At 41.7% G+C, this 15,443-nt stretch overlaps 1 protein-coding gene across 1 annotated transcript in view; it reads right to left on the bottom strand.

The window, feature by feature from the left end:
- Positions 1 to 14,838, bottom strand: part of CREB5 (cAMP responsive element binding protein 5) — a 255,838-nt gene extending 241,000 nt beyond the window's left edge. The window contains exon 1 of the mRNA XM_069007193.1: positions 14,807 to 14,838. The gene's annotated coding sequence lies outside the window, so the exon portion shown is untranslated. The remainder of the gene's footprint in view (positions 1 to 14,806) is intronic.
- Positions 14,839 to 15,443: the final 605 nt, after the last annotated feature.

The following is a 15,443-nucleotide window of genomic DNA, read 5'->3' as shown; positions in this document are numbered from 1 at the left end:
AAGGACAGAGCTCTGAACTGTAACCACAGGATACAGCTTTTAGTTGTAACAGGAGTGCAAGGCCAATTCGCTTGGTTAATTACTAAATCTCCAACTACAGAGTTTAAACCAAATGAGGAGATGCAATTAAAAATAAAACTAGAATTACACACCTATACACGCACAAGTACTTCTCTGTATGCTTAAAAATAAAGAGTGGGCTTGGCAGAAAGGAAGCACCTACAGGTAGCACTCCTACAAGCACTCCTACAAGCACTCCTACAGGTACATTCTTAGTGAATAACGTTTGGGGAACACTTCAAGGAAACCCCTTTTTCATCTTGCAGAATGTTGTTTTGCCTTGGCAGTTTATATTTTAGCCTCTATATGATCACACTGAAAAAAAAGCATTACTTCTCTTCATTCTTCATTTTCTTATTTGAAGCAAAAGAAGTCATACACATTTCACATTTATACCCTCTTCTCCCTATATACTTTTAAAATTCTCGGACAGTTATCATTCCTAATTCTCAGACAGTTATCATGCAAAGAGCTCAGGTCCAGCTGCCCAAGCCATACACATACAGTGGTCATGTGGCAATGAGCTCCCATTAGGTAAATCAAATTTAAATTCTTTTCCAAGACAGAGCACTTCAGTCACTGTCTGCATGTGGTTAATTGGTAGACTATGGACAGAAAGTGAAAGCCATGTTAGCAACAAGTTAGCTTGGGTTTCGGTGTTTAAGGATGAGAGGAAAAATCCATAGGATTTATTGCTAAACCTCAGATAGAGGGCATTATTCCCTGTATTATAACTATTTGCATATGAAAGGTATACCAGCAGCTTTTGTAGAATTTACATGTACCATGAAAAACAAGTTGTGATAAGTAACTTATAGAACCAGGCTAAAAACATCATCATCCTTCATTGACAAAACCCCAGACTGATAGATTTCAAAGCTCCCTAGGAAGATTTTTCATTCATTTCTAAAGGATGCATGCAGATAAACTGACTAGACATTCATTTTAAATTGTATTTTCAATACCTCTGGCATCTGTCTAAAGTCTCCTGAACAATTTCTCATCTTTTTAATTAATCTGGAAGAAAATATGTTTTGCCTAATTTCTGAGATTTTGTATTGTCAGCCAAAATGATCTTGTAGTTACTCTTTTGGCAAAATGAGATTTTGCAATGTGTGTTTTTCAAATCAGAAAGAGGTAGCTTTTGCATCTTAATTTGGTTGAAGAAACAGACAACACCAACCCTCATTTAGAAGATCCTGAACTCTGACAGGAGGGGTAACCAAATTACCAAGTCAACTCCTGCAGCAGCAAACGTCATTAGCATTGGCCATGAAGTTCAATTAAATGGATCATACAAAAACTAACAGGCTGAAATCCTGTTACCCTTGAAGCTGACAGCAAAATTCTCACAGATTCCAGGGGGTGCATCAGTGTGCTACAACCTTGACAGAGAAACCACCTGGAGCTTTGTAAAGCACAAAGTAACCACTTTCCTAAGGACTCGTGTTACCCGCGCACGATCGTATCCAGTCATAAATGTAATTTTCTTTCTGCTGTAGAGGAGGTGGCTGAACTGATTTGCAGTGTTGCCAGAAGAGATGGACAAGCCACCAAAAGACTCTACAGCAGTCTTATAACAATGCCTGCCTTTTACAGAGACTGACCTCTTTTCACCTTGCTAAAAGCAGTAAGTAGTAAGTAATAGATCTTGTCAAAGGTTACCCTGTAGAATAACCTCTGGAGATATTAGATAGAGGTGTCCAGAGAAATACCACAAAGGTGCTGACAAGGAAAGCAAGGGGATTATGATTAGGAAGTGTGAATAAGCTAAGGTTTCAAACATACTCAGATTTTGGTTAGAAATGCTGAAGTACAGGAAGGAAATGTTCTACATACCATCAAACCACCAAAACACACACTTGAAAAGACAAGTTAAAGAGCCATCACATGGAGATTAAATACTACACATGATCTAAGAAAAGCAATTCCACACAACTAGAATAAGCCACAATTTCTTCCTCATCAAAACCTGGTATGTCTCCTGATAAAAAAAATGAGAAACTAATCTGCTCAAAGGAAAAAAAATAAAAAGAAAAAAAAGCCGTACCTAGGAAACATTAATTGTTCCTTCAGCTCCCTTTTAATCCATCCTTGAATATTCAAATTAATCAGAACTTCCACCAGATAATTCCCAGTAGGAGAAATCCATTTAAGACATCCACATTTCCCATAAAGAAATACATTTTTAAAGACCCTAGAAACCTAAGCCAGTAACATAACTAAAAAATACTTTCTCCATTTACTCCAATTTCTGAATTTTAGCAATTATGCAATTATTTAATTCCATAAAAGTCCAAGATATTTCTGACAGTATTCTTAGCAGAGAAGAGCCTCTCCTAAATTTACTCTCAGCAAAGGTGCTGTACAAAGACTTCGCTTCTTTCAGCCAATCTTTTTCTGATCCCATCAGTTGATTACATTGATTTTGCAATGCCCTCTAGGGAAGGCAATCATCTTCCCTGTTCCAGTCAAATCAAACCAGACCAGACTAAGTCTTGGGAAATATCTGGGAGATGTGGCCTGCAAAGGGCCTCTACCCAGCTATTTGAAGTTCTCAACAAACACGGCTTTCCAGGAGCTTGTCCCTGTCTTATATGCACAGAATTATATTGTTCAGACCAGAAAGACAAAGAGACCCCAGCCTCCCAAGCCAAGAGTAGACAAATAAAAGCAGATAAATATGAAAGTGTTTGCATCAACCTGAAAGACTTTATTCAGCACAAAAAAAAAAAAAAAAAAAAAAAAAAAATTAACCTCTGAAAGATGTAGTGCCTTATGTCTTCCTTAATATAAATCAATTTTCAAAGAAGATGTACCTCATTTTCAAAAAATGTTGAAACAGAGTATTTTGACTTTTTCACATATTTTTCTCCCCTTTTATTTTGGCTGAAGCTACTCAGAAAATTTGATCTTTAACTGTGAACACTTTCAGGCCTCAATGCTTTTCAGTAAAGTTCTTTGTGTGAAAGTCTTTGGTGAGTATTTTTTCCCTCGAAAAATGTCACTAGCCTGGCTGCAAAGGCCAAATGTACTCCCCTCCAAAGAGGCTGCTCAGAGGGCACCGACTTTACCCCTGCTGCTTGATTTAACTCAGGATTGGATGGGGTGCAGAGAAAAACCCTGTGGCCCAACTGTCTTCTCTACACAACGGCAAGGAAATCCCCTCTGTGCTAAATATGGGGCTTAGCAAGAGACAAGAGGCTCTGTCAGGACCTTGCCATTTCTCAGACCATCTCACATACACCAGACTTGAGAGCACAGACAGCTCCAAGTAGAGTCGGTCATTAGGTGGAGAAATAACTGGCATTTTAATGCGGGCACCAAAAGGGTGATGCTTTTTTAGCATATATTTTGAAGATGGTTAGTAGGAAGGCACGAGGTATGTGGGGAAAGTGATAGCCACAGAATTATAAAAGGCTGAAAAAAGTACTCCTATTTGGATTTCATTTAACTCTTTCACAACCAACCTTTATCAACAATGTTATTTCCATGGCATGGACCACTTGCTTTTACCTCTTTCTCACCTGACAATAAGCTACACAATTTACTGCTGTGTATTATTAACTATGCACAAAAGAGTCTCTCTGTACAAACCAGTTGCCAAACTGCAGACTTGGTTTTTCTCTTAAAATTCTGCAATGCCTGTTCCAGGTTCTACTGAACACTAACCTCTCTATAAATGTAGACATGGGCATTGCCCTGTCCAGTATTTTCTAAACACTGGAGCCAAGTGAGAAATTTGTTTGAAATCTTGCTTGGGCTTTCTCAAAGCACCTGAACTCTGGTGGCTGGAATTTTATTAGTTGGGAGAGGTATAAGGTAGATTTCACTGCCACAGTCACACGGCCACATGGCTCAGCAGCACTCCCAATGCAACATTTTTCCCTGTTCAAGGAAGGGTGTTTCCTTGAAAGAAGAGATACAAGGAGCTCTGCATACCCAGTACGTCAAACCAACGCTTCACTTGCAAGGCAACCTCAGTACATTTAAGCTATCTGACACCAGCATAGCAAATTCAAATTTAAAAAGAAAATCAAATCTATTTTCATGACTAGCTTGATAAAACAGTCATAATCATGCCTCTTATTGTCCTCATTATAAATTAATTTAGAATTAATTACAATGCTGAAAATATCTCCTCTGAGCTCCTTCTGTGCCTAAAAGCTTTCAGCTTGCTGAAAAGCTTTTGGCTGACAGTGCACTGACTCAAAACTCTGAAATGAAAACTGGAAGACTGACAGCCTAGAAATAGGCTGTCTCAATATTTTGGAATAGCAACGTTTTGGCAAGAAAATTTGTATAGAATCAGACAGCACGAGAGAGAAAATACAACATGTAGCATCCTGACTGCTACAGAGGGAGCAATGTTTTTCAGAGTGTTTCCTTGTGTATCCTGCAAGCTCCACTCAATTTAGATAATCCAGTAAGAGGTTCAAGTGTAAGGCCACCACATAGCAGTAAAATAAACTATCTGGAACTCCTAAATTTTAGGGTATTATTAAGCTGGTTGACTCATCTGGCATCGATTGACTTTAACTATTTCTGTTAAAAACAGCCCACTATAATTTTTCACTGAGCAACAAAGAAAAAAATGTTGGGGGCATTCACATAGCTGATAGCTTACTTTTCACAGCACCTATTTGACTACCCATAGCTGCATTCATTAGCATCAAAGCATACACAGCTTTTTAACTTAACACTAGGGAATACAAAATCATTCTTGATAACATTAAAGGTCACTTTCAAAAGAATGAAATTCCCTATTTTGTGTATTGTAACAGAGGCCAGAAATGTTTTTCTCCAAAGCAGGATTTTTGTACCATTAAGGTATATGCAGAACTCTTCATGTTGAAGGACTCTTTGAAGGCTACAGAATTAGAGCACATAGTTTTTTAGCTCTCTGTTGAACAGCTGAAGCATATCTTGATCTTTAACAAAGAGAGCTTTACGCCCAAGAACTTGCTAGCACTTTGAATTAATGAAGAATTAAATTTCATCTCAGCAGTTTACTAAACTTGGGAGAAAAGGGACCCAATGCCATTCGTCCCTGAGTGCCCTCAACAACCACTGGCCTCAGTGGGAATTGAGATAGGTCCTACTTTTGGTTGACACAGCACCTTGCAGAATTAGATCCAATCCCCTTCTCTTCCTCCTAAGAATGTATTTTTTCCCATTAGCCATCTGATTTTTATTTTGCTTTGACCAGAGATGAAATGAATGTAGATGTTTTGGTGCTGACAACCTCCCTGTTAAATTATATAGCGACTTCTCATGCTAAAACTTGTTTGTTTTCACACCATCATCACTGATGATCTCAGCACAGCAGCGCTCCGAGAATAATGGTTTAGTCAAACGCAAAGCCAGCAGAAGGAACATAAAACAATGTGTGCTTATATAGGGCCTACATAAATAGTGCTTTTTAAAAAGGTTTGGCAATGAAATAATAGTTGTGGGTTTGTTTCATTTTTTTTTTATAAATTAACCTCTGGATTGTTAAGGATCCAGAGTCTTTGCACACCAGCGTGTCTGTAGGGCCTAAAAATATTTGTTATGTCCTCCCACAAAAGAATATACATAGAAGTTGCCCGTTGTGTGCCATTAATAATCAACCATGGGCCATACCCTCATTCCACACAGTTTCAGAGAAGTCAATCAATTTATATCAATTTCAAAAGTAACAGAGCCCCCATATGCTGGGCCAAATGAAGAAAATTGGAAGCAAGTAAGTGTATGTGATTAAGGCTGGGCAAAGTGCAGGTTGTACACGGGACACTGTCTATTTATCACTCTTTACAATGTTTTTCCTTATTCAAAATTCCCTGTTGATTGCTGTTTGAAAAACAGAATCAGAGTAGCTTAGGCAGTGAGGATATTTTTCCTCCATTTCTCAAAGACTTTGTTCCCACTCTCGGGACAGCTTGGGAGCTGTGCAAGATGCCAGAGTGGCCTGTGTGTTGCTTTCCAGTGCTGCAAACAAATACTCCAATTTATTAAAACTGCCGAGCCACGCTGCCTCCTCACTTCTTTCCCCCTCTATAGCTTTTTTTTTTTTCAAATACTAATAGAAAACCCAAAACCTCCACATATAAAACGTAACTGAAGTCTAAGGTACTACTTCCAAGTCACAACTGCGTTCTTAAGAGTGAGAATGCACATCATATTTAGGGGCAGAATCATATCCTGCCATGTTTAACTGAAAACCTTGGTGGGCTTTTCATCTATGTTGTGCAAGCCTGAGGCCAGAGTGGTGACTGTCACAGGCAAAGAGACACAGACAGATAGATGATGGAGAGTGCAGACTGCGCACCCACACATAAAGCGCATGAGAGGAAGGAGAGTGCACGGAAGGAATATTAATTGAGCAGAAAATAAGTATTCTCAATATCCCCCGGCCCCCTTAAAAAGTAGCCACAAGATGAGGAGAGCTACAAACATGTTCATCTTGGGGAAACAGCCGTCCTTAACGTGACATGTAAGGCTATTGCTTTAATAATGGGATTTGCACAGCGCACAACTGATAGGCTATGTTCAGAATAGACCCCGTGAATCTAATTTTCTTCTCAATGAGTATTATTGCAGTTGGTAACTCTACAGATTTCAATAGAGTTGCTCCAGATTTGTATCAGGGTGAGTGGAGAATTAGGCTCTACTATGATATTTTTTAAATCCACAAGAATGTAATTCTACTTACCCAGACATAAAACCCATGGCTCTTTTGATCCTTTCTACTTTCATAGCAAATTATTTACAGAAGCTTGTCTTTTAAAGATTCTCATCAAAAATAGCTAAATTACTTCTTTCTCTCATTTGTTGTGATAAACCATTAATTACTCAAATTTAACCCATTTTCTTGCTTGCATCTGTGTACTGCTTTATTAGTGTTGAAGAATGAAGGAGCAGTACAGGAATTGTAGAAAGTGGTTTAAGTTTTACATAGCTCATTTTTTTTTCCCCACTGCCTTTTTAAAATACTTTTCCGTCGCACATCCAGTAAAAGAAATTTACACTAGCCTTATTTAATAACAGATAGAAAACAACTTTGAAGTGCTACACTTAAGGATATGGAAGTAAGAAAAGAAGGAAAATTCCTTAACTTGTTTTTAACTACAGAATCTCTCATTTTGTGCACTCTAGAAAATTATGGAAGTCTCTACAGATGTTGATCCTGATCTCTTCAACATTTAAGAAAAATGTGCAAATGCCCCTCCTGCTCCAATCATCACCAGCAAAAGGAGCTTTTTTATTAAGTCACAAAAAATGAAGTTGATGTGGTGATTGAAATTATCACAAGCTCTTAACCAAAATTTCTTCTTCCTAAAGCATTCATTCAGTAATGAAGTTAAACAATAGGTAGGAAAACATATTCCTGAACAAAGCAATTGATGATCTGTTTCTGCTCCATTGCTCCCTTTTTAGTTTTTTCAAGTTGTGTTTTACAACCATCCCTAGAAAAGAACTTTCCTATGAGTGAGAAACTGGCAAGCCCAAATTTCTTACACAGACAGTGCTGTTTCTGGACAAGCACAATTCCAGGCTCTTTGTCATCACACACTCAGGTCACCTTTGGAGTTCGTGCTGTGCACCTAAAAAATATCATGACAAACTCATTCACTGACTTGACCACAACCAAAAGCAAATTTATCCAAACCAGTTGCCTAAATTTAATTCAGAGTAGTACCTAGGGAGGTATGATGTACTATTACAGAATCATGGAGCCATTTAAGTTAGAAAAGTCCCTTAAGATCACCAAGTTGAGCCATTAACCCAACACTGCCAAATCCACTACAAAACCATGTCCCCAGCTGCTACATCTTGTAATTACCTCCAGGGATGGTGACTCAACCATTTCCCTGGGCAGCCTATTACAATGCTTGACAACCCTTTTGGTGAAGAAATTTTTCCTAATATGCACTCTTCTGGTGCAACTCTTCTGGTGCAACTTGAGGCCATTCATAATTTAAAGCTCTGCACCTAGTAACAGAGCATTGTTGTTGAATAAAAGTTTTTTGAAAAGTTAAGTGAGAGGCATATTTGGAGTGGGAATGATTGCAAACTAGTTCACCCATGACTGAATTACTGGCAGCTGATTTGCAGCATCAGTGCATGATCAAGTGACCTACTAATATCATCATCCATATCTTGGACCATTTACTTATACAGAACACTACTCTACAGGTAGTATTTTCAGCACTCCAGAACTGAAAGATTTGAAGGACAGAAAAGGAAAAAAAGAGAGAGGAAGTACAATACAGTAACATCTCAATTTATTGCTTTCTGTTATAGCTGCTCCATACAACACATCCTAAATCCAATCTCGGATTCTGTTTATTGTGCTACAGAGCCCCCAGTGTTGAGCATATTAACCAGCATTCCTTACATTAGATCAGGAGAAAAAGAAAAAAAAATCAGATGTTAAATCTAGGAGCCCCTGGTCTAGGTTCATTTCCCAGAGAAGACAAATTAGTTTCTGGGTAGTTGCAAACAGCTCAGAAAAAGGTGGCAAGGAACAGCACTACCTAACATGAAATGAGAGAGTAGCTAAAGGCACAAGCCCACAAAGTAAACAGGAGCAAAGGCAGCTTCCTCTAAATGAGAAAAGATTGGCCAAATTAATTTTTATCTATGTATTAACTTTAGGCAGTGTATTTAAGGATGACTAGTTTAAACACAGTACATTCCTGGACAGAAAACTTTCAAACACACAAATGTACCACTGAGATTGGGACCAGACATTTCAACTGCATTGAAATGTTCACTGAGTGGTGGCACCCAAAGGCCCTTAGGAAGGAAAGAAGTTGAGATGAGAGAAAAGCAAGCTGCTTGAGAAAACACTGCAAAGGTTAAAAAGGCAGTAGAAACTATTTGTAGAGTTTATGTGGGATAGAAGGCGGCAGGTGAGATCAAACCATGCCCAATTCCTGAGCTAGCAGAGGTCTCAGTACCCTAGTAAGAGCAATGAAAACACTCAGAGCTAAAGAAAAGCAGAATCAACTGGCAAAGGTAAGAGAGGATTTGCAGTATTTTTTCCCAGTTAAATTCAAATCTCATTCCTTCTGGCTTCTTCTAAAGATGTTGCTGTTTTTATCACCCACAAAGTGGAGCCTTCTGGCCAAGCAGGGCTGCACCCCACGCCTTCAAATCACCTTATGTGGCAGGGTGGCATGACAGTGACATGAGCTGTCTCAAAGGCAGAGATTATTAAAACCACACACCTACACAAACCCTGCTGGTGACAGTGTTTCAAGGTATTTATTTTGAAGTTGTGTGTGGGACCGACTTCTTGAACAAATTCTCAAAAACGTGTAAGACGGAAACAAGAACCAAAAGCAAAACATCTTTTAAGCTAAGGAAATTGTTGTAAGCTTTCAATGTTTTACTTTGAAAATCCTACAGCCTTCAGCAAAATCCTTGGAAAATCTCTTTGTGTTTATAAAATAGCATTTGATATCACAACCTAAAAACCTACAAACCCGTGCAAACAACCCTTTCTTAACTCTCTAAGGGTGAATAACACCTGCATTTCCCATGCAATGGCTGGTAAAGAAATGCTGACTCTCGGTAATTTTAATTACAGACTAAAATAACAGCTCAGAGAAAAATAGTAGATCAAGTATTATTTTAGAGTTTCAGGGTTGCCCCATGAACCTGAGCCATAATAGGAGCAAAACAACCAGTGCACAAACCAACACAAGCTCCACTGATGTAAAAAGACACAAGAGCTTATCTGCTTCAACAAGTCCTTTCATCATATCCAAAACAATTATTTTATGTATGTTATGTTGTGCTTGTTATGTATACCTGAGAGTATTTAAATAATTTATTTGATTGTATGTGTAGCCAAAAGAAAAAAGTATTTCCATAACAGGATTTTGTTTTTACATGTCAAGTCTACAAAAGCTAATTCCTGTACTTACTGCTATAATGTGGATAGAGTTAAAATACAGCATGATAACATATTGTCTGAGATGAGTGTTTTGTCTGTGTCAGAGAATATTACACCTTCAGAATTGTAAATTAGCATAGTAATAAGACTTTTGCTAAGAGGAAAAAATATGTTTTCATAGTTTTTATTCCAAACTGTTGCTTTAAATTTGTGATCAACTTTGATCATTTCTCTAGGCAGAGAAATGCAAAACCCCTAAAAGTTTCTTTTTTTCTTTTAAGGCTAGAGCCCTAAAAGCTCTGGAGCATTATAATTTGCTGAGACAATTTACCAAGAAATGGGGTGGGGGGAGGCAGGGATCAGGGGTTGAATAGCTTGCAGCATGGAGAGAGGGCAAATCAACAGAAATTGTTTTGGGATACTGCAGAGTGACCTACCAAGCTGTCTGATCGGCCCTGGAGTTAGTACTTATAACTGACAGAATCTCAAAGCATTTTAAATATTTTTAAATATTTTTAGGACTCATGTATTTGTATCAATGAGAGTTTACACATGAAAGATTAAGCCAAATATGCTGGCTTAGTTATATATGTCTGCCTATTAATTTGTTTAGTATGAGATAACCAAAACAGAATCAAAGCAAAAGAATCACCTAGACCTGTGAAGCAGAACTGAAAGACTTGTTGCTTTATACATCCGTTTTTCCAGCAACTGCATCTACTGAGTAGAGTATTCCTGTAATGAGTTACAAGAAAAATCAGTGTTCACGGGCCTTGAGAAAAAAATCTCATTTGTTCAAATAATAAATCACATGGTCCTTAATAATAATTTTTTTAAATGTTTTAAGTAAAAACAGTTTTGTTCTTCTTTTATTGCAAAATCTTGTCCCGAAATAGTTTCCTCGTAATAAAGAGTTTATATGAAAGACGGTCACTGGAATTAAAATTAAGCTTGACAGACAGCTAATAATACATAAACATAGGTATAAACCCTCAAAGCAACAGGTTTTTAGGAAATCCAGAAAGTTAACTAATGGCAGAAATAGGAGACACGGGATGACAAAGAGTAGAGGAAAAGTCCTTGATTAAAGAAATTGTTTTAAAAGCAACAACAACCTTGCAAGAACTCTTCCAATATTTAAAATCCTCATACCCTGATTAGGGGCACAGAGGCAGGTTTTTAGAGGGGGCCACAAGGAGACAAGTTAATAACCCAGTTTCAAATCATCCTGCAAGACTTACTGAGCTCAGAGAGATTCTGCCCACACAGAGTTGAAAGGTTTAGTATGTAAAAGCTGCCTTCTGAAGGCACTAGGAGATTACCTCTCTCTTATCAACTCCAGAGTGAACTCCAGCTCTCACAACAACAATCTTTTACAGAAGATTCCTCAGCGGTGAACAGGATAAATGTGATTGCAGCACATTTTAGATTCTCAGCACGAGGAAGTGAATATCAAATTTAAAAAGCACCTATTACTCTTTATCTGTGTAAGTCGTTCTGTTAAGTGGTGATATAAATAAAATTACATGTACAATCTCGCTTCTATCTTTTCTTTAAATGTATATACATGCTTTATTTCCCTTTACCTTCCCTGGGTTAAATTAGCAGAAGTGGAGTGTGATAAACTGAAGCTGAACTATAAATGGGTGTTTTGGAAGGGGGAAAGGTTTCCGCTTATTCTAAATGTGTAAACTTTTAAAAATATTGCAATTTTAAATCCTGGAAAAGTGCCATCCAATATTCAGGACTGGCAGACAGCGCTTATTGCCTTTTTTATATGTTATTACAAAACTGTTTGATTTTAAGCATTAGCCTGACTATTCCTAAGAGTCTCCAATTAAAGATGTAACAATAGGAGACTACAGCCATTTCTTTTTCATGCCATAAGTTCATTATTTCTATTTCCTGTTTCACTCAAGCGTTTCTTTTAAAGTTTTGAAACTTTGATGATCTCCACAGTTGAAACCAAACATGAATCCCATGCAAGCTAACAGAACAAAGGAAACCCCCAGGTCTATCAACAGCAGTAGATACCAGTTCTTCCCAATCCATGTATAAGAGTAATGAAAAATCCCTGGTTAGTTATCATAAAAACAGGCTCCTTACCATAATCTGTAGAGCACAGTCAGGTCCAAGTTGTTTTATTCAACCACCACACCAACTGTTCCTTCTTTTCAGTTACTTATAAAAAAAAAAAAACTACTCACTTTGCCAGTGATAGCTGGGGAAAAAACTCCCAAGAGCTTTCAGGCTTCATTAATTAAGGCCATCAGAACTGTACTTCATTTAAGCAGTACAAAAGAGTGCAATCAAGAGTTATGTCCCAGGCTGTAGCTATTTGCCCCTCTCTCATTCTCTTCTTCTTTCTCTCACCATCTCTTTCAGTAAATGAGGCTAATTTTTCCAGTAGCCTTTAACTCCCTAGATTAACTGAAGTGGAAAATGTGACTACAAACTCATAGCACTGTCTAGCCTCCAACCCAGCACAGATCAACTTTGTTATAAGTGTTGAAGGACACCTAGCAAGCTGCTACTTGCTAAGTTCATAACCCAGGAGTGTATATTCACACAGAACAGGACTGCGCCATCTAGTTAGCTGCCAAACAGGCTTTGGGAGCAGATGCCGCGGGATGCAGGGCTTTAGCCCTTGGGAATGTTCAGTTTCTTACAGATTCAATTGTGGTGTGGTGTTTTTTTTTTTTTTAATAAAATATCACTACCGAGATAATCCACATCTAGTGGATATGGGAAAATTTAGGCTATAATAGCGCAGCAAACTTCTACATCTATCTTTGATTTACAAGATAAAAGCAACTTTTAAATTAAAGAGCCTTTCTGCTAATAGAGCTTATTATGCCAGAGACAGGAATGATTTTCCTAGAAAGTTGTCCCTGTGTGCATGCCTATTATCTTTGCTTTCCCCCTTCCACTAATGAGCATTTATCTAAAGAGCCTGTTAATCCTCTGATGTGTGCTTCTGGTCAGAGGTAACAGTTTGAATAAAACCACTAATCACTTATCACTAATCACTGATCATTAATCACACTTTTCCCTAGTGCTTTGCGACCTGTACAGCTCCCTTTAGGATTAAGGAGTCACAAATAAGGAGTTTAGCCATTTTATTAAGAATTTCCAGCTTTTGATACCGACAACCTCATTTGCCACATGAAAGTTACAAAACACTGAGCGGGGACTTTCACCACTGTACACTTACATACTGAAAATAAACCGTACCCTTATGGAAGCATACCTCCTTCAGCAAAATTCCCACAAATTACCCTACGTTTTTGCATTCGGCTCTCACTTTCCACCACTCAATTTTCTTTCAGTCCAGTTTCTGGATTATCTCTGCAGGACAGTATCTTACAAGAAAGTTTTCCTACACCACTGTTCCTTGACGCACTGCTGCTTGTCCAAATGGCCAGACAAGGAAAGTCTGGTGCACACCAGCGGGTGAATCTTTCTCTACAAACTGCAGTCTTAAAAAAAGCCCAAGTAAGATGCTTCACAGCACTTGTTATGCTTCTGTTCAAGCTTCAATTTCATCTAGCTAAGCACTGTTTCTTACTGATAATATATGGAAATCTTCTAACATTGCTGCTTAAGTCACTTCTCATACTGGTCTGGATTTAAAAAAAAAAGAAAAAGAAAAACCAAACAACACATGGACATGTCATTTTCCTTTATTCCTACCCCCATCTCTGAAACAACCTCTCTCTTTCCAATTCTGAAGCTTATATTGAGCCCTGGAGATGAAGGATCACTCACCATGCTCGGATATAAATAATAGAGGAGGCAGAGTTTAGCAAGTATTCCCCTTACACTCCTGCAGCTCTTATCGTCCTGAAAACTTCGCTGGGGAGAGAGAGACCCCTGTAAGAGAGGACAGTGGCGGGGGGACGCGGAGCTGGGGAGGGGGGTGATGAGAGGAGCAGAGGGGCTGTAAAGGGAAAGAAGGGCTGCAGAGAGGGGACCGTGTCAACACTCGCCCCCGCCCCGCACCCGAGGGCATCAAAAGCGGAGCATCAGCCCCGCACCGGCCCGCAGCATGACGTAAGGGCCGGCAGCAGCCCGGCACACGGGTGTCTCACGGGGAAGGCGGCCGCGCACCACCCCGCGCACCGCTCCGCGGCCACCGCCGGCTGGCCCCGGCTCGCTGGGAAGCACAGCCGCCGCCGCGAAACTTATCCAGAAGTTTTAGGGGCGACGGGGAGAGGGGACGGCGGGGCAGCGCGCCGCCGAGCTGTCACCGCCGGGTGCTGCCGGGGCACACGGAGGCTGGAGCGGTACAGCCCGCCGTGGGCTCGGGGACGCCGCGGTGCCTCCGCCGGGAGCTGCCCCCACCCGCCCGCTCCGCTCGGGGCAGCACCAGCGGGGTGCTGCCAGCGCTCCGCGGCAGCCGCCCCATCCCAACCCGTCCCATCCCATCCCATCCCATCCCATCCCATCCCATCCCGGGAAGCAGCGCGCAGACTTCCCAAACTCGCTGAAGTGCGGGCGGGGAGCCCGGCTTCCCCGCGTCTCGGCGACCGTGCGCTCCCGCCCCCCGCCGCTCTGCCCTGCCCGACCCTCCGCGGGACGCGGGGTCGCTCACGCCCCCTCTCCCCGAGCACGGCGGGACGCGGGAGCGGCGGGATCCCCGCGCCCGGCAGCGGCGCGGCGGGGACCGGCGCTGCCGCCTCCGGAGCAGATGCGGTGGCGGAGGGAAGAGCCCCTGCAGCTGCAGGCTGCCCCTTCCCCAGCCGCGCACCCGGCGCTGCTGCCCTGCTGCGCTCGGCTCCGTGCGGGGTGCGCTGCGGGGCGCGCCGCGCGCCGCGCCGGGCGCCTTCCCGGGACAGCCCCGTATTTTTAGGAACTTACCGCCCGGCGCGGCGGGGACGGGACCGGCAGCGCGGCCGGAGGAACCACGTTGGACTGAGGGACGGTTACAATACGTTCTATTTAGAGAAGCATTACATCACCCTCCGTGACGTCACGTGGGATTCCTGAACTTCTAAATCATTGCGGTCCGTGCCGGACGGGGGGGCCGGGAGCGCGGGGCGGGGGCGCGGCCTCGGGCGGTCCCGCCCCCGTGGGGTGCGGGGCGGAGCGGGCGTGAGTCAGCCTGGAAACGGCGTCCCGCCCCCAGTGCCCCGGGCCGTGGTGGCTCCGGGCTCCGGCACCGATGCCCGGGCGCTGGAGAGACGGGGAGAGTCAGGGGAAACCGGCCCTCGGCCGTGCCGAGCTCCGGCAGGCGCGGAGCCTCTGCTGAGCCGTAGCCGCAGGGGAGGCCCGCGCTCAGCTGGGACTCGGGTCCTGCAGCCCCGAACTCTTTCGGCTTTTTTTGTTTGCTTGAGTTTTTTTATCTAGAGAGTGTCTAAGAAGTAACGCGGTGTCCGAGAAGGGAGGGAAAGCTCCGTCCCGAGCTGCAGCCTTGGGAGAGTGCGCCGCTGTCTACCTGCCCAGGTGTGCCCGGTCCACGCGTGCCCGCCTGGCAGGGTTTGATGCCGCGGCGGCA

Source organism: Aphelocoma coerulescens, chromosome 2 (genome assembly GCF_041296385.1).
Source record: "Aphelocoma coerulescens isolate FSJ_1873_10779 chromosome 2, UR_Acoe_1.0, whole genome shotgun sequence".
NCBI lineage: Eukaryota > Metazoa > Chordata > Aves > Passeriformes > Corvidae > Aphelocoma > Aphelocoma coerulescens.
The sequence above is the reverse complement of the archived record's forward strand: the minus strand, read 5'-3'. Positions and strand labels throughout refer to the sequence as shown.